The 25,187-nt window shown below is 37.5% G+C and overlaps 2 pseudogenes; one reads left to right on the top strand and one right to left on the bottom strand.

Moving 5' to 3' along the window:
- Positions 1–77: 77 nt before the first annotated feature.
- Positions 78–1,177, bottom strand: LOC125908772 (SIN3-HDAC complex-associated factor-like; annotated as a pseudogene).
- Positions 1,178–7,715: 6,538 nt separating this feature from the next.
- Positions 7,716–9,183, top strand: LOC125908769 (40S ribosomal protein S3a-like; annotated as a pseudogene).
- Positions 9,184–25,187: the final 16,004 nt, after the last annotated feature.

Raw genomic sequence — 25,187 nt, 5'->3', positions numbered from 1 at the left:
ACTCACGGACCGCGAGATCGTGACCTGGCTGAAGTCGGACGCTCAACCGACTGCGCCACCCAGGCGCCCCACAACATCTTAAATATTATGTATACTTTTTTTCTTTTAGTAAGCTAGACACTGGCTTCAGAGTTTGTGGAACTGGAGGAGAAATAACAACCCATTCAAAACTATTCTAGAAAGTGTCTTTTGGAGAATAGCAGGTATCCAAGTTAAAAATAGGAGGGTTTTGTTGCTTTGTTTTCTTTCCAAAATTTAAATTGTTTTTTTGTTCCCCTTCTACCTAAACCTCAGTCACCACTCCTGAGTGGAGATGGGCAGAGGCTCTGGCCCCTGCTCCTCCGGCTTCTTAGCAGCTGCTTTCTTATTGCTCCAGCAAGGCTTGAATAGATGTGTGTCAATGAGAACTTCTCCAAAACGGCCTTTATAGATAATCCCACAACGTATTTTCTGTCTTTTCCAGTATGTGAGATCTAAAAAGGAAAAAAACTGGTGTTCTGTTAGAGCCAGAATCCATCTCTGTATCTGAGCCACCATCTGACTGGTTACTGTAACAAGGAGACTGAGCTGGAAAGGCACTTGAGGTGGTACTGTGAGCATCAGAATTGTGACATTTAAATTCCTTCTGTAGTTTACTGATCTGGTTGCTTTTTATCCTGTTTCCAGATAGAGTTTTCACTTTCTTTGGTTTCAATGTTGTCTTCAGACTGAATCCTGCCCTTGTATCTACCACATGATTCCAGTTTTTTTTTTTTTTTTTATCCTGCTGGCAATTTCTTCCATCTTTTCACAAGCAGGACACAGGCATTACAGATGTCTCCTGAACAAGTCTCATGCAACCCAAAACAGCTCTGGAAGTCCTTTTCATAGCGTTTACTGTCAGTGAATCGAGAACTGGAGGACTTAGCTCTGCAAATACAGCAGCCGTCTATACTTTGGTACATCTTTGGCTTGTGAAAACCAAACATCTCTTCTTCTGGGCAGTAGTCTTCCAAAATCAGCCGTTCCACGCACAATAACGTTCCTGAGGTCTGGAGTGCACGCCAAGCTAGCCCCCCCGCCCCCCTTCTAATTGCTCCCTTCTCCTCAACTGTCTTGTCTAGAAAGATGGTCTACTGCAGTTCTGCAGTTGCTACTACTGGCCGGGAAGGTGTAGTAGATTCCCCAGTTCTTTTTTTTTTTTTTTTTTTAAATATATATCATGAACATCTCCCCATGTCAATATGTATTAATTCGTTGACTATTTATTGAACCCTTCTTTGTAGAAGGCCTTGTTCTGGGTACTGGGAATGAAGAAGACATTTAATAAACCCTGTCTTCATGAAATTTATTGGATTGCAAACAGATAAGAAATAAAATATTTTTTAAGTATAATATGTTAGAAGGTGATAAATGTTATGGCAAGAAAAAAGAAATGGAAGAGGCAGAGGGAATTTGGGTGGTACAATTTTAATTAGAGTGGTCACTGAAGGTCTTTTGAGGTGATTTGAGTTAAATTCTGAAAGGTGTGAGAAATATCTTGTGAATATCTTTATGGAGAGAACATCCTAAGAAAATAAAACTATTTATGTGGCTTGGTGATGTGAACATGAAGATGCATTTTCCTATTTTTGTATATGTTTAAAATTTTGTATATGTTTAAAATTATGAAAATAATTAAAAATGAAAAGTAAAGCTGGTTATAAAGCTGATAATCAGATTTTATAGCCACATTTTGGAAAAGAAAATCAGATAAAAAATATAATAAATATTGTCAATTTCTTAAAAAACAAAAGAAAGTTTTTACCAGTTTACCTCCTTAGAAACAAAGCTTTAACTTGTTTCTTTGTAGCCTCACTAACTGCTATACAATCCAGCACTTGATTATTGCTGTTTCTCACTGCATAATGTTTCCAATTATTTGTTAAACTTTTAATTGTGTCTTACTTTTTATCCCTCCTATCATTCCCTTTAAAGTGATTAGACATATAGTAAATTCTCTATAAAAGTTACAGATTGAGAAGTAAAACTTAGTGATGACTTTTTAAAAATAAAATCTCGGGGCGCCTGGGTGGCTCAGTTGGTTAAGCGGCCGACTTTGGCTCGGGTCATGATCTCGTGGTCCGTGAGTTCGAGCCCCGCGTCAGGCTCTGTGCTGACAGCTCAGAGCCTGGAGCCTGTTTCAGATTCTGTGTCTCCCTCTCTCTGACCCTCCCCCGTTCATGCTTTGTCTCTGTCTCAAAAATAAATAAACATTTAAAAAAATTTAAAAAATAATGACAAAAAAATGTAAGTTTATTTAATAAGTATCTTTTAAAAAAATCAATGAACATCTTAAAAGCTAAAAACCTAAAATCTTATCCTTATAAAGAAACTCCTGACACATACAACACAGATGAGCCATGAAGACCTACTACCTGAAATAAGTCAATCATAAAACTAGAGCAGGGGGGGCGCCTGGGTGGCTCAGTCAGTTGAGCGATCGACTTGGGCTCAGGTCATGATCTTGCAGCTCATGAGTTCAAGCCCCACGTCAGGCTCTGTGCTGACAGCTCAGAGCCTGGAACCTGTTTCAGATTCTGTGTCTCCCTCTCTCTGACCCTCCCCCGTTCATGCTCTGTCTCTCTCTGTCTCAAAAATAAATAAACGTAAAAAAAATAAAATAAAATAAAAATAAATAAAAATATAATCTCAATTGTTAATAACTCTCAAAGCATTTTGCTGTGTTGAGAATGGAAAAAATTAATAAATAAGCCACACAAAATATATCCACAAGCAATTTAAAAGTTTGGAGTATTAGAGAACCAGTTTAAAAATACTTTGAGTATTGGGGCACCTGGGTGGCTCAGCCAGTTAAGCTTCCAACTTTAGCTCAGGTCATGATCTCGCAGTTCATGGGTTTGAGCCCGTATCAGGCTCTATGCTGACAGCTCAGAGCCTGGAGCCTGCTTCAGATTGTGTGTGTGTGTGTGTCTCTCTCTCTCTGCCCCTTCCCCGCTCATGCTCTGTCTTTCTCTCTCAAAAATAAATAGACATTAAAAAATAAAATACTTTATTTTTTCAAGTAATTGGCTGGATGTGAAATACAGTTTGAATAGAAACATTTCTTAGTCACATACTTATCATGATTCTTTCACTAAAAAATTTGTTTTTTCAGTGATTTACTTTCTGTTGCCATACAACTAGGCTACACTGCACAAACATTTTGAGTAACTTCTGTCAATTTTTCCTTAAGATGACCAAGAGTCTGAACAATTAGATGATTATGGTTGAAGCAAAAAATGAAATCAGTGTTGTTCAGCCCAGAGAGTTTACTGAACTTTATAAAAGTTATTTGGCCAGAATGTGAGGTAACGCCCAGACACCAATGAGGAGTGTATCTGAAGGATCACTCATTTAGAACCACCCTGTATTTAGGGGAAGTGGTGACAGGCTGGTCAAGGAAGACGTTTGTTACAGACAAATTTGTCAGTGTTAGTCACACAGTTAGAACATAATGTTTAGAAGAAAATGCATGACACTGTTGGGAAGCTATGTTGGAAAAGCTGTGGCCAGAGAAAAGAGATTACAAATTGTACTTCCATGACAGAGATAACTTGGAAATATGCATAAAAAGTTTTGTTTTCATAATTTAGTTCACTCTAGTTATCCATTTTATATGAGGCAGAATCTCCGTTTTGAGAATATCATTACCTTAGGAAGGAAGGATTACTACATTATGCTGACATTAAATTAGAAATATTTTTAAGATTCAGAATGATTATTTTTTCGGTATCAGACTGTCTAATCATAGGCCTTATCTAATCATTAAAACAGTTTCCGAAAAGTGGCCATTTCTCATTGTCAAACACAGAAACCATGGCATCATCATAATTCACAGGTCACCAAACTACTTTTAGACCATAAACCAATAATTTTGATGTCTGAACCTCAATTCTCTCATCTGAAAAAATAGAGACACAGATTACCCTCCTTCACCATTTTATTGGTATGTTTTGAGTATACCAATTTCATGAGCCTCGTTCTTCTCAGCAGAAACTTGAGCAAAGGGAAAAATAAAGAATAATAATACAACCATTCATGGTGCCCTTGAAACAATGTTCCCATGTTAATTGCTAATCCTCCTCTGAAGGGAGAATTTCCTTATATTTCTACCTAATTACTAGAGGTACTTTACACTGCTCTGTCCTACCTAGCACACATTCTGTGCTCAATCATCATTTATTCATTCATTCTTTTACTGAGTTGGTCGTTTACCAAATATTAAGATCTTACTGTGTGTCAGCTAGGGACTGGAGATACAAAGAAGGATAAAACAGTTCCAATTCTCGTGGAACTGATAATAGAGGAAGGGAGACCATCACTATAAGTAGTTACAAATGCACTGAGTTTATGCAAAAGTAGTACGGGGTGCTATGGGAGTTTTCAGCAGGGGATTAGGTAACCTATTTTAGATCAGATTGGTTTTTAGAGACATCAAAGCTAAAACAAGAAAACTGAGGAGGAGTTGGCTAAGTAAAGAGTATAGGGGAAAGTGATTTAGGCAGAAGGAATAGCACTGATAGATTTTGAGGTACTGAAAGGAAAGCCAACATGGCTACAATGTAGAGAGACAAAATCCAGATCTTGGAGTCTTTATTGTTTGGTCTTTATTCTGAGAGTAATGGGAAGCCATTGAGGATTTTTGTTTTCTGTTTTATATGTTTAAACAGGGAAGTAACATAATCACTTGCATTTTTAAAAGATCATTCTAGGCACTATGTGAAGAATGGAGGAGAGGATGGCCCACAAATAATACATGTGGGTAAACAGAAGACAATTGGAGGAAATGAATTAGGGAGTTGGCAAAGAGGAAGAGGAAAAAGTGGACTGATGTAAAAGATATTTAAAAGACAAAATCAATAGGATTTGATTGTGAGGGAAAGATGAATCAAGGATGACTTCCAGATTTCTGGCTTAAGGAAATGGGTGGATGTCATTTATTTAAATAAGGAATACTGGAGGAAGAGAAGGTTTGGGAAGGAGAATCATGAATCATAGTTGACCAGTACATAGCATACACAATAAGCCCTTTAGAATACAAAAATCTCAGGATAGAGATTATACATAGATATGCAAATACAGGTTCTCATCAAAATCATACTCATAACTTGATCCTTAAGTCTTTTTAAATTATGGATGATATTTATATACTTTGAGTGGTCCTTTTCAGTCCTATTCTTGGGCATTTCAGATCCTTTTAGGCCAGGTCTTGGGTGTTATACTGGTTCCAGCTTTAAATTACATGATTTAAAGCCTCCTCTTTGTTTCTTTTTTTTCTTTTTCTTTTTCTCCTCTTTCTTATAGATTACAAAACATTAACTTCTTCTTTTCTTTTATCCTAATATCTCTCACATAGGATCTGATGTCGTCTGAAGATCATTCCCGTAGCTTGAATTTTCTTTATTTCTTACATATTTTTTTTCTCCATTGGGTTATAATAACTCAATAACTTCCTTCCCTCCAGCTACTAATCTTCCCTGTGTTGTACCATTTCCAAAACTTAACAACAACAACAACAAAACTGTCATGAAGGAAGAAGCATTTTTAATCACAAGCCATTATTGCCAAATATTGCTGAAGAACACCTGTTTCACAGTAATGAAACAGATGTTTTGAATGAATGTCTACAGATGTGTTTCAGTCTTCACAAAAGATACAGCTAAAAAATAAGAATATAGAAAAATTGAAAATAAAGTAGTAGAAAATATATATTAGGTAAATACTGAGTGAAATAAAGCTAGTATAAATCTATTAATATCAGAAAATGTGAGATTTTAAAGCAAAAAGCAATTAAAGAGGATCACTAGAGATGATAAAAGGATCAAATCACCAGGAACAACAGGGAGCTAGAGACAAATTCCACAATTATAATGAGAGATTTCAACACTATTTCTCAGTGTTATATCAAGCACACAAAAAAGCAAAGTTAACAAGATTGTTGAAAACTTGAACGAAACAAATTAATATGCTTGATTCAATGGACATATACAGAACGCTCCACAGAAAAACTGCAGAATACTTTTGATAATATTTCAAAGTGGAATACTTTTGATAATATTTGTAGCCATATATTGGGCTATAAAGGAGGTCTGAACAAATTTCAAAGGACTGGTATCATACATATTGCATTCTTTGATCAAAGTGGGATAAAATGAAAAATCTGTACTGAAAAAATAATTATAAAAGTTCGTATGTTTTGGGGCGCCTGGGTAGCTCAGTTAAGTGTCCAACTTTGGCTCAGGTCATGATCTCGCAGTTGGTGAATTCAAGCCCTGCATCTGGCTCTCTGCTGTCAGCGTGGAGCCCACTTTGGATCCTCTATTCTCCCCTCTCTCTACCCATCCCCCGCACTCTCTCTCTTTTTCTCTCTCAAAAATAAACATTAAAAAAATATTAAAGTTCTGGGGCGCCAGGGTGGCTCAGTCAGTTGAGCATCCGACTTCGGCTCAGGTCATGGTCTCGTGGTCTATGAGTTCAAGTCCCATGTGGGACTCTGTGCTGACAGCTCAGAGCCTGGAGCCTGCTTCAGATTCTGTGTTTCCCTCTCTCTCTGCCCCTCCCCTGCTCATGCTCTGTCTCTCTCTCTGTCAAAAATAAATAAACATTAAAACATTTTTTTTAAATATTAAAGTTCTTATGTTTAGATACTAAGAAATGTATTAATGAATCAATGATAAAATAATGGAAATTTGAAGATCTTTAAACTGAAGGATAAAAATGTTGCATATTAAAAAATGGAGATTTCTGCTTCTAGACATGATGGAGTAACTGGTATTGGACTTCACCTTGTGTCACCAATAACTTTAAAAGTAGCAAAATCTGTGAAGCAACTGTTTTCAGACAGTAGATGATAGCACAGGGAAATGATCCTTAAAATAAGGGAAACATGTAAGGTGTCCTTAATGTTTGCCTTCCCTTTCTGAATGAGGGCACTTTCTGATGTGTGGTGTAGGTGTCTCTCAAATAAATAAATACAAACTTTAAAAACAAAGAAAAAAAAAAAGAAAATGGAATATGACAGTATGTAAAGGAAATAATACATCATTCAGGATGGTTATATCTCACGAATCCAGGATTAGTTTACTATTAAACACAAAACATGCTTGATAAAATTCAACACAGTTATGATTTTTTGAAAAAACTTCTTAATAAAGGAATAAAAGAGACCATTCTAACCAGATAAAGGTTACCTTCCAAATACAACAGCTAACGTTATTCTTTTTTTTTTTTAACGTTTATTTATTTATTTATTTTTAATTTTTTTTTTTAACGTTTATTTATTTTTGAGACAGAGAGAGACAGAGCATGAACGGGGGAGGGGCAGAGAGAGAGGGAGACACAGAATCGGAAGCAGGCTCCAGGCTCCGAGCCATCAGCCCAGAGCCCGACGCGGGGCTCGAACTCACAGACCGTGAGATCGTGACCTGAGCTGAAGTCGGAGGCTCAACCGACTGAGCCACCCAGGCGCCCCAACGTTTATTTATTTTTGAGACAGAGAGAGACAGAGCATGAACGGGGGAGGGTCAGAGAGAGGGAGACACAGAATCTGAAGCAGGCTCCAGGCTCTGAGCTGTCAGCACAGAGTCCCACATGGGGCTTGAACTCACAGACCGCGAGACCATGCGGTCTATCAATCAAAATCCAAATGAAACTTGTGTGTGTGTGTGTGTGTGTGTGTGTGTGTGTGTGTGTAACTTGTTAAACTATATCTATAATTTATATGTAAGAGCCATAAATATACTTATGAAGAAGAATAAGATGGGGAGATTTGCCATAGAGGTTACCTTATTAAAAAGTTATAATAACTGAGCATTTTGGCTCCTTGAACCTTGTCATGGCCGTTGGCAAGAACAAGCACCTTACAAAAGGTGGCAGAAAGGAAGCCAAGAAGAAAGTGGTTGATCCATTTTCTAAGAAGGATTGGTATGATGTGAAAGCACCAGCTATGTTCAGTATAAGAAATATTGGAAAAACACTAGTCCACCAGAACTCAAGGAACCAAAATCACATCTGATGGCCTCAAGGGTCGTGTTTTTGAAGTGAGCCTTGTTGATCTGCAGAAAGTTGTATTCAGAAAATTCAAGATAATTTTTGAGGATGTTCAGGGCAAAAACTGCCTGACTAAGTTCCATGGCATGGATCTTATCTGTGACAAAATGTGCTCCTTGGTCAAAAATGGCAGACCCTGATTGAAGCCCATGTTGATGTCAAGACTACTGATGTTTATTTGCTTCATCTATTCTGTATTGGTTTTACTAAAAAATGTAACAATCAGATTTAGAAGACCTCTTATGCTCAGCACCAACAGGTCCACCAAAATTCAGAAGAAGATGATGGAGATCATGACGTGGGAGGTGCAGATAAATGACTTGAAAGAAGTGGTCAATAAATTGATTCCAGACAGCTTTGGAAAAGACATAGAAAAGTCTTGTCAATCTCTTTATCCACTCTATGCTGTCTTTGTTAAAAATGTAAAAATGCTGAAGAAGCCTGTGTTTGATTTGGGAAAGCACATGGAGCTTCATGGTGAAGGTAGTGGTTCTGGAAAAGTTACTGGGGATGAGACTGGTACTAAAGTTCAGTAAAACCTGTTTAAAATTTAGATATTTAATGGTGACAAATAAAAAATGTTTTAAAAAAAAAGGGACGCCTGGGTGGGTCAGTTGGCTAAGTATCCAACTTTGTTCGGCTCAGGTCATGATCTCAAGGCTCGTGGGTTTGAGCCCCACAGCCGGCTCTGTGCTGACAGCTCAGAGCCTGGAACCTGCTTAATATTCTGTGTTTCCCTCTCTCTCTGCCGCTCCCTGACCTGTGCTCTGTCTCTCTTCTCTAAGATGAATAAACACCAAAAAAAAAAAAAAAAAATAGACAAAAACGTATAGTAATTTTAAGATAGTGTTACTGGTTTAAGGATAGAAAAAGTGACCAATAGAATAGAACAGGGTACCCAAACAGAACCACACCTATATGGAAACTTGATTTGTGACAGATTTATTTTTGTGGATCAGTGAAAGAAAAAATGGACTTAAAAAAAGTGTTAATACAGTTTAAAAGCATGACATTAAACCCCTACCTCTTATCATGCACTAGAATAAATTCCAAATAGATCAATGATTGGAACGAGAGGGGCAAATGATAAAACTTCTTTTTTTATTAATAATGTATTTTTTAATTTACATCCAAGTTAGTTAGCATATGGTGCATTTCAGGAGTAGATTCCTTAATTCCCCTTACCCATTTAGCCCATTCCCCTCCCACAACCCCTCCAGTAACCCTCTGTTTGTTCTCTATATTTAAGAATCTCTTATGTTTTGTCCCTGTCCCTGTTTTTATATTATTTTTGCTTCCCTCCCTTAATGTTCATCTGTTTGGTATCTTGAAGTCCTCATATGAGAGAAGTCATATGGTATGTCTTTCTCTAATTTCACTTAGCATAATACCCTTCAGTTCCATCCATGTAGTTGCAAATGGCAAGATTTCATTCTTTTTGATTGCCGAGTAATACTCCATTGTGTATATATACCACATCTTCTTTATCCATTCATCCATCGGTGGACATTTGGGCTCTTTCCATACTTTGGCTGTTGTTGATAGTGCTGCTATAAACATTAGGGTACATATGCCCCAGGATCCTGTGGATAAATGCCTAGTAGTGCAATTGCTGGGTCGTAGGGTAGTTCTATTTTTAATTTTTTGAGGAACATCCATAGTGTTTTCCAGAGTGGCTGCACCAGCTTCCATTCCCACCAGCAGTGAAAAAGAGATCCTCTTTCTCAGCATCCTTGCCAACATCTGTTGTTGCCTGAGTTGTTAATGTCAGCCTTTCTGACAGGGGTGAGGTGGTATCTCATTGTGGTCTTGATTTGTATTTCCCTGATGATGAGTGATGTTGAGCATTTTTTATGTGTCGGTTGGCCATCTGGATGTCTTCCTGGGAGAAGTGTCTGTTCATGTCTTTTGCCCATTTCTTCACTGGATTATTTGTTTTTTGGGTGTTGAGTTTGATAAGTTCTTTATAGATTTTGTATACTAACCCTTTATCTGATATGTCATTTGCAAATATCTTCTCCCATTCTGTCGGTTGCCTTTTAGTTTTGCTGATTGTTTCCTTTGCTGTGCAGAAGCTTTTTATTTTGATGAGGTCCCAGTAGTTCATTTTTGCTTTTGTTTCCTTGCCTCTGGAGACTTGTTGAGTAAGAAGTTGCTGTGGACAAGTTCAAAGAAGTTTTTGCCTGCTTTCTCCTCGAGGATTTTGATGGCTTCCTGTCTTACATTGGGTCTTTCATCCATTTTGCGTTCATTTTTGTGTATGGCATAAGAAAGTGGGCCAAGGTCATTTTTCTGCATGTCGCTCTCCAGTTTTCCCAGTGCCATTTGCTGAAGAGACTGTCTTTATTCCACTGGATATTCTTTCCTGTTTTGTCAAAGATTAGTTGGCCATACGTTTGTGGGTCCATTTCTGGGTTCTCTATTCTGTTCCATTGATCTGAGTGTCTGTTTTTGTGCCAGTACCATACTGTCATGATGATTACAGCTTTGCAGTACTGCTTGAAGTTCGGGATTGTGGTACCTCCAGCTTTGGTTTTCTTTTTCAAGATTGCTTTGGCTATTCAGGGTCTTTTCTGGTTCCATACAAATTTTAGGATTGTTTGTTTGAGTTCTGTGAAGAATGCTGGTGTTATTTTGATAGATATTTCACTGAATATGTAGATTACTTTGGGTGGTATTGACATTTTAACAATATTTGTTCTTCCTATCTAGGAGCATGGAATGTTTTCCCATTTTTTGTATCTTCTTCAGTTTCCTTCATAAGCTTTCTATAGTTTCCAGTGTATAGATTTTTCGCCTTGTTGGTTAGATTTATTCCTAGATATTTTATGGTTTTGGGTGCAATTGTAAATGGGATTCATTCCTTGATTTCTCTTTCTCTTTCTTTATTGTTGGCGTATAGGAATGCAATTGATTTCTGTGCATTGATTTTATTTATATCCTGTGACTTTGCTGAATTCATGAATCAGTTCTAGCAGTTTTTTGGTGGAGTCTTTTGGGTTTTGCATATAGAATATCATGTCATCTGTGAAGAGTGAAACTTTGACCTCCTCCTGGCTGATTTGGATGCCTTTTATTTCTTTGTGTTTTCTGATTGCTGAGGCTAAGGCTTCCAATACTATGTTGAATAACAGTGGCGAGGGTGGACATGCCTGTCTTGTTCCTGACCTTAGGGGGAAAGCTCTCAGTTTTTCTCCATTGAGGATGATATTAGTGGTGGATCTTTCATATATGGCTCTTATGATCTTGTGGTATGATCCCTTTATCCCTACTTTCTTGAGGGTTTTTATCAAGAAAGGGTGCTATATTTTGTCAAAGCTTTCTCTGCATCTATTGAGAGGATCATGCGGTTCTTTTCCTTTCTTTTATTGGTGTGATGTATCACATTGATTATTTTGTGGATATTGAACGAGCCCTGCATCCCAGGTATAAATCTCACTGGATCAGGGTGAATAATTTTTTTAATGTATTGTTAGACCTGGTTGGCTAGTATCTTGCTGCGGATTTTTGCATCCATGTTCATCAGGGAAATTGGTGTATAGTTCTCCTTTTCAGTGGTCTTTGTCTGGTTTTAGAATCGCTGGCTTCGTAGAAAGAGTTTGGAAGTTTTCCTTCCATTTCTATTTTTTGGAACAGCTTCAGGAGAGTAGGTGCTAACTCTTCTTTAAATGTTTGATAGGTGGGAATGTGAGCTGGTGCAGCCACTCTGGAAAACAGTATGGAGGTTCCTCAAAAAACTAAAAATAGAACTGCCCTACAACCCAGCAATTGCACTACTAGGCAGTTATCCACGGGATACAGGTGTGCTGTTTCTAAGGGACACATGCACTCCCACGTTTATAGCAGCACTATCAATAATAGCCAAAGTATGGAAAGAGCCCAAATGTCCATCGATGGATGAATGGATAAAGAAGATGTGGTATACATATACAATGGAGTATTACTCGGCAGTCAAAAAGAATGAAATCTTGTCATTTGCAACTACGTGGATGGAACTGGAGGGTATTATGCTAAGTGAAATTAGTCAATCAGAGAAAGACAAAAATCATATGACTTCACTCATATGAGGACTTTAAGAGAGAAAACAGATGAACATAAGGGAAGGGAAACAAAAATAATATAAAAACAGGGAGGGGGACAAAACAGAAGAGACTCATAAATATGGAGAACAAACGGAGGGTTACTGGAGGGGTTGTGGGAGGGGGGATGGGCTAAATGGGTAAGAGGCACTGAGGAATCTACTCCTGAAATCATTGTTACACTCTATGCTAACTAATTTGGATGTAAATTTTAAAAAATAAAAAATAAAACAAGTTAAAAAAATATTAAAAAAAATGTTTGATAGGATTCCTCTAGAAAGCCATCTGGTCCTGGATTCTTGTTTTTTGGGAGATTTTTGGTTACTAATTCGATTTCTCTACTGGTTATGGGTGTGTTCAAATTTTCTGTTACTTCCCGTTTCAATTTTGGTAGTTTATATGTTTCTAGGAATTTGTCCATTTCTTCCAGATTGCCCATTTTATTGGCATATAACTGCTCATAATATTCTCTTATTATTGTTTGTATTTCTGTTGTGTTGGTTGTGATCTCTCCTCTTTCATTGTTGATTTTATTTATTTGGGTCCTTTCCTTTTTCTTTTTGATCAAACTGGCTAGGTGTTATCAGTTTTGTTAATTCTTTCAAAGAACCAGCATCTGGTTTCGTTGATCTGTTCTACTGTTTGTTGTTGTTGTTATTGTTGTTGTTGTTTTTTGGTTTTGATAGCATTGATTTCTGCTCTGATCCTTATTATTTCCTGTCTTCTGCTGGTTTGGGGTTTATTTGCTGTTCTTTTTCCAGCTCTTTAAGGTGTAAAGTTAGGTTGTGTATCTGAGACCTTTCTTCCTTCTTTAGGAAGGCCTGGATTGCTATATACTTCCCTCTTATGACCGCCTTTTGATAAAATTTCTTGAAAACCACATAGAAAAATATTTTATGGCTTTGGAGTCCAAATGGATTTATTTCTTTTTTTTTTTAATGTTTATTTTTGAGAGAGAGAGTGAGAGAGTGAGTGAGTTTGGGGGTGGGGAGGGGCAGAGAGAGAGGGAGACTCAGAACCTGAAGCAAGCTCCAGGCTCTGAACTGTGAGCACAGAGCCCGACGCCAGGCTTGAAGTCACCAACTGTGAGATCATAACCTGAGCTAAAGCAGACATTTAACTGACTGAGCTATCTAAGCGCCCCAGTCCAAAAAGATTTCTTAAAGGAGATTCACAAAATATAAATCAAAAAACAAAGATGACAGCCAAAACAGTCTTGAAAAAGAAGTCCAAATTTGGAGGATTCACACTTCCCAATTTCAAACCTAGTACAAAACTACAGTGATGAAGATACTATGGTGATGGCATGAGGAAAGACACATAGATCACTGGAATAAAATGGAGAATCCAGATATAAACTCTTCCATTTATGGTCAATTGATTTTTCACAAGGGTGCCAAAATAATTCAATGGAGAAAAAATTATCTTTTCAAAAACTGGTCCTGGGACAACTGAATATCCACACATGAAAGAATGAAATTGGATTCCTACCGGAACCTTACACAAAAATTAACTAAAAATGGATCATAGACCTAAATGTTAAAAAACAAAACAACCCCCCCCCCCAAAAAAAAACCCACTATAGAACTGCAAGAGGGATAACTGAGTGGCTTAGTTGGTTAAACATCCGACTCTTTATTTTGGCTCAGGTCATGATCTTATGGTGATATCGAACCCCACATTGGGATTGCGCTGGGCATGGAGCCTGGTTTAGATTCTCTCTCCCTCCCCTGATTGCACTTGCTCTAAAAACAAAACAAAAGCAAGGAACACCACCCCCCCCCCCCCGCAACACACACACATTTAAAACTAGAAGAAAACATAGGGGTAAATCTTAGTGAACTTGGGTTAGGCAGTGAAATGAAAAACTTTTGTGGAAGAAACTATACCATCAAGAAAGTAAAGGACAGGAGTGCCTGGTTGGCTCAGTTGGGGGAGTTTGTGACCCTTGATCTCAGGTTGTGAGTCTGAGCCTCATATTGGGTATAGAAATAACTTTGAAATAATTAAATCTTAAAAAAAAGCAGGGGAGGGGGAGAGTGCCTGGGTGGCTTAGTCAGTTAAGCTGTGACTCTTGATTTTTGGCTTGGGTCATGAGACTTTGGCTTGGGTTTGTGAGACTAATCCCTGCCTTGGGCTCTGTACAGACAGCACAGAGCCTGCTTGAGGTTCATTCTCTCTCTCTCTCTCTCTCTCTCTCTTTCTGTCCCTCCTTTGCTTTTGAGGGAGCATGTGCACTTTCTCTCTCTCTCAAAATAAATAGGCAAAAAGAAATTAAAAGACATCTCATATAGTGGGAGAAAATACTGAGGGTGGTAAAGAAAGCCCTCTAACAGAGCACAGATGCAAATGCTGGTGGTCAAGAAAGCAAGCCCTGTTAATATTAAGGCCTGAAGACATATGGATAGGGCACCAACAGTATCTGCTACACAGTCCCAGGCTCTCTTCAGTAGAATTAGGCAGGCCCTCGTCTTAGCTTGAGTTTCCTCAAAAAGTATACATAACCTGAGGCAAAAGACTTATGTGCTATTATTAAGGCAAGCGGTTCCAAGAAACAGGGATAGGAAAAGAGAAATGAAGCAGAGGAGGGAGAACCAATATGAAATTGCATTGTGGACTTAGGCCATTATTAAATGCTGTTGATTGCTTGATCTCTTGGGCAAGTCCTTAAGAAGCCTTAAAAAAAACCCTTGAACTTTTGCACTTGAAAACCTAAGAAGCACCTGAATACAATTTTTAAAATACTGGTTTTCCCTCACAGGGTTAGTTGATATCTGTAAATTAAGACTCTCTTAGACCTCATTCATACCTTAGGTTCCCTTTAATCAATATCCAACACATAATTGGTGGTAATGGATAGCAGGGATAATTGCAATCCACAGAATAATAGCTACCATTTAGTAAGTACAAGGCAGTTTTATATAATATCTAATCCTCACAAAGTAGCTTTTGTTATACTGATTTTATTAATGTCCAAGCTGAGATTCAGCTAACTTAAGGAGCGTGGCCAACATCACAAAACTAGCAAGTAGCAGACCAGGTTTTGGAAACATGTCTTTTTTTTTTTTTAACTCCCATAAACAATGTTCTTTCTATTATATCAGGATGCCTCATAGAAGAAAGGATTGAAATTCCTAAATCTCATCTTAGCCAATACTTTTAAAAAATATTATTTATTTTTTAAATAGGTCATACAAACACATGGTTTAAAATGCAAGAAATACAAAAGCATATTCAATGAAAACTCTCCTTTAAACACTGTCTGTCCAGTTCCTCTTTTCAGGGGCAACTAATTTTACCAGTTTCTTGTGTATTTTCTCTAAAATATTTATGCATAAATATAAATACTATTTTTTACCCTTTTATTTAAATGTTTATTTTTGAGAGAGATAGTGAGAGAGAACATGAGTGGGTGAAGGGCAGAGAGAAAAGAAGGCAGAGGATCCAAAGTGGGTTCAGCACTGACAGCAGAGTGCCCAGTGCAGGGCTCGAACTCCTGAACTATGAGGTCATGACCTGAGCCATAGTCAGATGCTTAACCGACTGAACCACCCAGGTGCTCCTGTGTTTTACCCTTTTAACAGAAATGGAGTTATTCTGTGAAATGTATACTGTTGTTAGACATCTTAGAGTATAAAAAAAATAAATGGTTGTAACATTTTAGGCTTTGTGTGTATAAGAGTATGTAAAAAGCACTTTTCTAAGATGCATGTTTCTGATGAATTCTATTCAAGCTATAATTTATTACTGTTTGGCATGTCTATTACCTCTGCTCAATATAGCTTTTGTTTACTATTTCTTTGTCATGAAAGAGCCAGATAGTAAATATTTTAGGCTTTGTGATCTGTGTCATGACTACTCAACTCTGCTGTTAGAGCACAAAAACAGCCATTGACAATATATAAACATGCTGGATTCCAATAAAACTTTACTTACAAAAACATGTGGCAGGCCAGATTTGACCTGTAGGTCATAGTTTGCTGACTCGCTTAGGGGTGCTTTTTTTTTAAACTAGAAAAAACAGCATTGTGTACCAGCACACCAGCATTGTACAGGTACAGCAGCGTGATGAAATAAACCCCTGATTTGTACTGTTGGTCAATTTCTGTAGGGTCAACCCTCCCAATAAAATGGCTGACTTCAAGGTCCCAAAAGTTTAGCAATCAGATTGCAGAATTCCTAAATATTTAACAATGGTTCTCATGATCTGATGAGAGACTGTTACAGCCTACCACTGCATGCAAAACCTTGGGATACAGGATAATGTACTAGGAGTAGCTAAAGCCAAAGAAAATATAGGGAGAAAAAAGTTTTGCTTTTTAAAAAAATTTTTTTTATGTTTGTTTATTTTTGAGAGAGGGAGAGCACTTGAGTGGGGGAGGTGAAGAGACAGAGGGAGACAGAGGATCTGAAGTGGGCATTGCGCTGATAGCAGAGAACCTGATGCAGGGCTCAAACTCATGAAGGTGAGATCATGACCTGAGCCAAAGTTGGATGCTCACCTGAGCCACCCAGGTGCCCCCTTTTTCCTTCCTTCCTTCCTTCCTTCCTTCCTTCCTTCCTTCCTTCCTTCCTTCGAAGGCTTTCTTTCTTTCTTTCTTTCTTTCTTTCTTTCTTTTACTCTTAAAGGTTTTGATACACATGAATAAACAAAATTTGTAGAATGTACCTCTTCATACTCACTGGCATTTTTGTTGTTTTTAATTGTAAAACATGGAGAAAAGAAAATTTTATGTTGATAGATCACTTTTGTATTATCAGGAAATCTAGTGACATTGGCACTGAAGTTAAGTGTAAAGTGAAAAGGGCTGGAACAAAAAATATGTGTATGTGCGTATAAGACATGTATGTTACATGTGTGTATATTATGTATATGTGAATATTATATATAATATTTAATATATTCTGAATACACGTGTTTTATAGCACATATCATTTTCACGTCCTTTTCTGGTTTAAACTTTTTTCTTTTTTCTATGTCTAGTGATTTTTTATTCGATATCAGATATTCCAAATGTTATGTTGTTAAGTATTTGCATTTTGTTGTCTTTTTTTCAGTTTTGAAATTTATTTTTGCACACAGGTTATTAGGGTAGTTGTGGATCAACTTGATATTTTCAAGGATTATTTTCAGCTTTGTTAGAGTGTGTCTAGAATAGCCTTTGCTTACGGGCTAGTTTAGTTTTAATATTCCACCTTTACCCCTCTGATTGCCCTGTCACTCAGTGAGGTCTCTGTTCTGGCTGGGTACAATTTGAACATCTCAGAGTCCTCTCTGTGCACTGAGAATGTGCAGCTTACAGCCTCTAGTAGTTGTCCAAAAACAGTTGTCTCATATATTTTGTCCAGGTTTCTAATTGTTTACCGTTGGAGAGCAAGTTCCATACCAGCTCCTTCTTCAGGATCAGTAATGGAGCTCGACATCTTGACAGTGTTGAATCTTCCACTCCCTGCATATTTAGGTCTTCTTTGCAATTTTAAATAAACTATTAAAATTCTCTCCATAAATTCTCTGCATACCATCTAACATTTAGAGTTAGCATTGTTCCCAAGTCTTCATACTTTTATTCCATTGCAAAGGGTATCCGTTTAAGATTTTTATTTTCTACCTGGTAGTTGCTAGTATGAAGGAAAAAAAATATTGTAGATTGATTTTACTAAGCAGCAACTTTGTATGTTGATTTTTCTATCCAGTAATTAAAGTATTAATTATTTTGAATTATTTAGAATCATTTTCAAATATGGAATAATGATAGTTTTGTTTCATTATTTTTTAAGTTTATTTATTTCTTATTTAAGTAGGCTCTACACTTAAAGTGGGGCTCAAATACACGACCCCAAAATCAAGAGCCTCATGCTCTTCTGACTGAGCCAGCGAGGTGCCCATAGTTTAATTTCAATCCATATGTGCGTGTGTGTGTGTGTGTGTGTGTGTGTGTGTGTGTGTGTGTATCCTTGCCCTACTTCACTTTTTAAGAGGTCTAATTAACTACTGAATAGATGTTCCTTTCTATTTGTAGTTAGCTGAGATTTTTAAAAACTTTTAATTCCAGGGGCGCATGGGTGGCTCAGGCGGGTAAGCTTCCAACTCTTGGTATGGGCGTAGTTCGTGATCTTGGTGTTTTGTGGGTTGGAGCCCCACATCAGGCTCCACGCTGACAGTGCAGAGCCTGCTTGGGATTCTCTCTCCCCCTCTCTCTCTGCCCCTCCTCTTCTCACTCTCTCTCTCTCCCTTGAAATGAATAAACTTAAAATTTTTTTTTAATTTTAATTCCAGTGTAGTTAACATACAGTGTTATATTCATTTCAGGTGTACAATATAGTGATTCAACAATTCCATATATTACTCAGTGCTCATCAAGATAAGTGTCCTTTTCAAAAACACAAGGAACAATAAGTGTTGCTGAGGATGTGGAGAAAGGGGAACCATCCTGCACTCTTGATGGGAATACACAGTGGTGCAGCCACTGTGGAAAACAGTAGGGAGCTTCCTCAAAAGGTTAAAAATAGGACTACCCTACAATCCAGTAATCAAACTACTGGGTGTTTACCCAAAGAATACAAAAACACTAATTTGAAGGGATGCATGCACCCCTATGTTTTTTGCAGCATGATTTACAATAGCCAAATTATGGGACCAGCCCAAGTATCCATTGATAGATGAATGGATAAAGAAGATGTGAGATGGATATCTATCTATATAGATATATATATCTATATTTATCTACCTATAGGTAGCTATCTAGCTATCTAGCTATGGAAACAGACTCTTAACTATAGAGAACAAACTGATGGTTACCAGAGGGGAATGGGGCGGGGGAGACGGCGATGGGTGGAATAAGTGATGGGGATTAAAAAGTACACTTTCCATGATGAGCACTGAGTAATGTATAGAATTGTTCAATCACTATATATTATACATCTGAAACTAATAGGACACTGTATATTAACTATACTGGAATTAAAATTAAAAACTTAATAAAAAAATAAGTATACTCTGTCTCCTATAGTTAAGAGTCTGTTTTTTGGTTTGTCTCTTTTTTTTCCTTTATTCCATTGTTTTGTTTCTTAAATTACACATATGAGTGAAATCATATGGTATTTGTCTTTCTCTGATTGGCTTATTTCACTTAGCATTATACTCTTTAGATCCATCCATGTTGTTGTAAATGACAAGATTTCATTCTTTTTTCATGACTAATATTCCATTTGTGTGTGGGGTGTGTGTGTGTGTATACACATATATATGTATATATATAACATCTTTTTTATCTGTTTATCTACCAGTGGACACTTAGGTTGCTACCATAATTTGGCTAATGTAAATAATGCTGCAGTAAACATAGAGGTGCTTGTAAACCTTTGAATTAGTGTTTTTGTGTGCTTGGGGTAAATACCTAAGTAGTGTGATTACTAGGCCATGGGGTAGTTCTATCTGTAATTCTTTTTTTTTTTTTTAATTTTCTTTTTACATTTATTTATTTTTTGAGAGACACGGAGAGACAGAGCACAAGTTGGGGAGGGGCAGAGAGAGAAGGAGACACAGAATCTGAAGCAGGATCCAGGCCCCGAGCTGTCAGCACAGAGCCCAATGCAGGGCTCGAACTCACAAACCGTGAGATCACGATGTGAGCCGAAGTCGGACGCTTAACCGACTGAACCACCCGGGTACCCCTATCTGTAATTCTTTAAGGAATCTCCATACTGTTTTCCACAGTGGCTGCACCACTTTGTATTCCCATCAACAGTGCAGAAGGGTTCCTTTTTCTCCACATCCTCACCAACACTTGTTGTTTCCTATGTTTTTGAGTTTAGCCAGTCGGACCAAGGTGTGAGGCCATACCTTATTATAGTTTTGATTTGCATTTTCCCTAATGATGAGTGCTATTGAGTATGTTTTCATGTGTCTGTTGGCCATTTGTGTATCTTCTTTGGAGAAATGTCTGTTCATGTCTTCTCCCCATTTTTATTTTTTACTAAAAAAATTTTTTTTAATGTTTATTTTTGAGAGAGAGAGTGCAAACAGGGGAGGGGCAAAGAGAGAGGGAGATACAGAATCTGAAGCAGGCTCCAGGCTCTGAGCTGTCAGCACAGAGCCCAACACGGAGCTCAAACTCACAAACTGTGAGGTCATGTTCTGAGCCTAAACTGGACGTTTAACCAACGGAGCCACCTGGGTGCCCCTTCCACCCATTTTTAAATTGGATTTTTTTGTTTTTTGTTTTGGTGTTGAATTGTATCAATTCTTTATATATTTTGATTATTCACCCTTTATTGGATGTCATTTGCAGATATTTTCTCCCATTCAGAAGGTTGCCTTTTAGTTTTGTTTCTTTCACTGTACAGAGCTTTTTATTTTGATGTAGTCCCAATAGTTTATTTTTGCTTTTGTTTCACTTGTCTCAGGAGACCTATCTAGAAAGATGTTGCTACGACTAACATCAGAGAATTACTGCCGCATTCTCTGCTAGGATGTTTATGGTTTCAGGTCTCACCTATAGGTCTTAATCCATTTTGAGTTTATTTTTGTGTTTGGCATAAGAAAGTGATCTAGTGTCATTCTTTTGAATGTAGCTATACAGTTTTCCCATATTGAAGATACTTTTTCCCATTGCATATTCTTGCCTCCATTGTTGAAGATTAATTGACCATATAACTGTGGGTTTATTTCTGGGCTTTCTATACTGTTCTCTTGCTCTACATGTCTAATTTAGTGCCAGTGCCATCCTGTTTTGATTATTACAGCTTTGTAATATAACTTGAAGTCTGGAATGTGATACCTCCAGTTTTGTTTTTGTTTTTCAAGATTGCTTGGCTATTTGGGGTCTTTTGCAGTTCCACACAAATTTTAGGATTGTTTGTTCTAGTTCTGTGAAAAATGCTGTTGATATTTTGATCGGGATTGCATTAAGTGTGTAGATTGCTTTGGGCAGTATGGACATTTTTTTAAAGAATTTTTTTTTAAGTAATCTCCACACCTAACATGGCACTTGAACTCACAACCCTGAGATCAAGAGTCATGTACTCCACTGACAGAGCCATCCAGCTACCTCTGGATAGTATGGACATTTTAACGATATTTGTTCTTCTAATTCATAAGCATGGCATGTCTTTCCATTTCTTTGTGTCATTTTCAATTTCTTTCATTAGTGTTTTATAATTTTTAGAGTACAGGTCTTTTACCTGTTAGGTTAGGTTTATCCTTAGGGATTTTGTTATTTTTGCTGTAATTATAAATGGCATTGTTTTCTTAATTTCTATTTCTGCTGCATCATTGTTAGTGTATAGAAATGCAACAGATTTCTGAACATTGATTTTGTATCCTGTCACTTTACTGAATTCATTTATCACTTCTAGCAGTTTTTAAGTGGAGTCTTTAGGGTTTTCTATCTATAGCATTATGTCATCTGGAATACTGGAAGTTTTACTTCTTCCTTACCAATTTGGATGCCTTTTGCTCCTTTCTGTTGTCTGATTGCTGTGTCTAGGACTTCTAGTACTATGTTGAATAGAAGTACTGGGAGTGGACATCCTTATCTTGTTCCTGACCTTGGAGGAAAAGCTCTCAGTTTTTCACCCTTGAGTGTGATGTTAGCTATGGGTTTTTCATATATGGCCTTTATTATGTTGAGATATGTTCCTTCTAAACCTACTTTGTTGAGGGTTTTATCATGAATGGGTGTGGTACTTGTCAAATGATTTTTCTGCATCTATTGAAATGATCATATGGTTCTTATTCTTTCTCTTACTGATATGATGTATCATATTGATTTGTGAGTAATGAACCACCCTTGCATTCCAGGAATTAATCTCACTTGGTCATGGTGAGTGATTTTTTTAAAATGTACTGTTGGTTTCCATTTGCCAATATTTTATTGAATATTTTTGCATTTATGTTCATCAGAGATATTGGCCTACACTTCTGTTTTTTGTGTGTGGTGTCTTTATCTGATTTTGGAATCAGGGTAATGCTGGCCTCATGGAATTAATTTGGAAGGTTTCCTTCCTCTTCTGTTTTTGGAAAAGTTTGAGAAGAATAGCTATTAACCCTTTTTTAAATGTTTGGTAGAATTCACCTGTATAGCCGTCTGGTCCTGAATTTTTTGTTTTTTGGGAGTTTTTTATTATTATCATTAATTTTTGAGAAAGAGCGAGCGCAAGTGAGTGAGGGACAGAGAGAGGGGGGAAGAGAGAGAATCCTACAAGGGGCAGAGGAGAGAGAGAGAATGTGGAGCCAGAAGCAGGGCTCGAGCTCACCTGATGTAGGGCTCCACTTCACGAACCACGAGATCGTGACCTGAGCCGAAGTTGGACGCTGAACTGATTGAGCCACCCAGGCACCGTTTTCTGGGAGTTTTTTGATTCCCGATTCAGTTTTCATTGGTGGTAATTGGTCTGTTCAAATTTTCTATTTCTTCCTGATTCTGTTTTGGGAGGTTATATGTTTCTAGGAATTTATCCATTTCTTCTGTGTTGCCCATTTGTTGGCATGTAGTTTTTCATAATATTCTCTTCTCAATTGTTTGTATTTCTGTGGTGTTGGTTGTTATTTCTCGTCTTTATCAATTTGGTGTTCTTTTCAAAGAACCAGCTCCTGGGTTTCATTGACCTGTTCTGTTTTTAGTTTCTATATCTTTTATTTCTGCTCTAATCTTTATTGTTTCCTCCTTTTGCTGGGTTGCTGAGTTTGGGTTTTGTTTGTTCTTTTTCTCGCTGCTAATAAGCCATCTAAGACTGGAGTTCATGAAAAATTTTAACCTCTTTATCTCTCTAGCAGTGCTTTTGGCCTTAAAGTTTATTATGTCTCATATTAATATGCCATACTAGCCATCTTTTGGTTAAAATCTGCATGATATATGTATTTTACCATTCTTTTATTTTAAAATTCTCTCTGCCTTATTTTTTTTTTTTTGATGTCTTTCAAAGAGAGTATAATTGTGTTTTAATTTTATCTAGTCTGGCAATCTTACCTTTTATGAAGCATTTAATCCCCATTATCATTTAATATCATTTCTCATATATTTAGGTTTAAATCTATTATTCTACTTTGTGATTTATATTTGTCTAATTTCTTTTTCTCTATTTTATTGAATTCTTTTGGATTCATTAAGGTTTTTTGAATAATCATTCTATATTTTCCCCTTTACTTAGGAGTTATGGTATGTTTTTAGTCTTTTTTTTTTTAAGTTTATTTATTTATTTTGGGAGAGAGAGAGAGAGTGCGTGAGCATACACCCATGAGCAGGGAAGGGGCAGAGACAGAAGGAGAGGCAGGATCCTAAGCAGGCTCTGATTGAGCCACCCAAGTGCCCCATTTTTCTATTCCTTTTTTTTTTTTTAATGTTTATTTTTGAGAGAGAGGGAGAGAGACAGAGCATGAGTGGGGGAGGGTCAGAGAGAGAGAGAGAGGGAGACACAGAATCTTATGTAGGCTCCAGGCTCTGAGCTGTCAGCACAGGGCTCGATGTGGGGCTCAAACTCACAGACCACGAGATCATGACCTGAGTTGAAGTCAGATGCCCAACCAACTGAGCCACCCAGGCACCCCCAATTTTTCTATTCTTATACTGGAAACAGTATTAGTTATTACGGCTTAAAAGAAATTCTTTTTATTTATTTATTTTTTTTAAATTAATTTATTTTTTTAATATATGAAATTTACTGTCAAATTGGTTTCCATACAACACCCAGTGCTCATCCCAAAAGGTGCCCTTCTCAATATCCATCACCCACCCTACCCTCCCTCCCACCCCCCATCAACCCTCAGTTTGTTCTCAGTTTTTAAGAGTCTCTTATGCTTTGGCTCTCTCCCACTCTAACCTCTTTTTTTTTTTTCCTTCCCCTCCCCCATGGGTTTCTGTTACGTTTCTCAGGATCCACATAAGAGTGAAACCATATGGTATCTGTCTTTCTCTGTATGGCTTATTTCACCTAGCATCACACTCTCCAGTTCCATCCACGTTGCTACAAAAGGCCATATTTCATTTTTTCTCATTGCCACATAGTATTCCATTATGTATATAAACCACAATTTCTTTATCCATTCATCAGTTGATGGACATTTAGGCTCTTTCCATAATTTGGCTATTGTTGAGAGTGCTGCTATAAACATTGGAGTACAAGTGCCCCTATGCATCAGTACTCCTGTATCCCTTGGATAAATTCCTAGCAGTGCTATTGCTGGGTCATAGGGTAGGTCTATTTTTAATTTTCTGAGGAACCTCCACACTGCTTTCCAGAGCGGCTGCACCAATTTGCATTCCCACCAACAGTGCAAGAGGGTTCCCGTTTCTCCACATCCTCTCCAGCATCTATAGTCTCCTGATTTCTTCATTTTGGCCACTCTGACTGGCGTGAGGTGATATCTGAGTGTGGTTTTGATTTGTATTTCCCTGATAAGGAGCGAAGTTGAGCATCTTTTCATGTGCCTGTTGGCCATCCAGATGTCTTCTTTAGAGAAGTGTCTATTCATGTTTTCTGCCCATTTCTTCACTGGGTTATTTGTTTTTCGGGTGTGGAGTTTGGTGAGCTCTTTATAGATTTTGGATACTAGCCCTTTGTCCATTATGTCATTTGCAAATATCTTTTCCCATTCCGTTGGTTGCCTTTTACTTTTGTTGGTTGTTTCCTTTGCTGTGCAGAAGCTTTTTATCTTCATAAGGTCCCAGTAGTTCACTTTTGCTTTTAATTCCCTTGCCTTTGGGGATGTGCCGAGTAAGAGATTGCTACGGCTGAGGTCAGAGAGGTCTTTTCCTGCTTTCTCCTCTAAGGTTTTGATGGTTTCCTGTCTCACATTCAGGTCCTTTATCCATTTTGAGTTTATTTTTGTGAATGGTGTGAGAAAGTGGTCTAGTTTCAACCTTCTGCATGTTGCTGTCCAGTTCTCCCAGCACCATTTGTTAAAGAGACTGTCTTTTTTCCATTGGATGTTCCTTCCTGCTTTGTCAAAGAGGAGTTGGCCATACGTTTGTGGGTCTAGTTCTGGGGTTTCTATTCTATTCCATTGGTCTATGTGTCTGTTTTTATGCCAATACCATG

Source organism: Panthera uncia (assembly GCF_023721935.1).
Source record: "Panthera uncia isolate 11264 chromosome B3 unlocalized genomic scaffold, Puncia_PCG_1.0 HiC_scaffold_1, whole genome shotgun sequence".
Lineage (NCBI taxonomy): Eukaryota > Metazoa > Chordata > Mammalia > Carnivora > Felidae > Panthera > Panthera uncia.
Note: the sequence above shows the minus strand (reverse complement) of the source record. Positions and strands in the feature narration are given on the sequence as shown.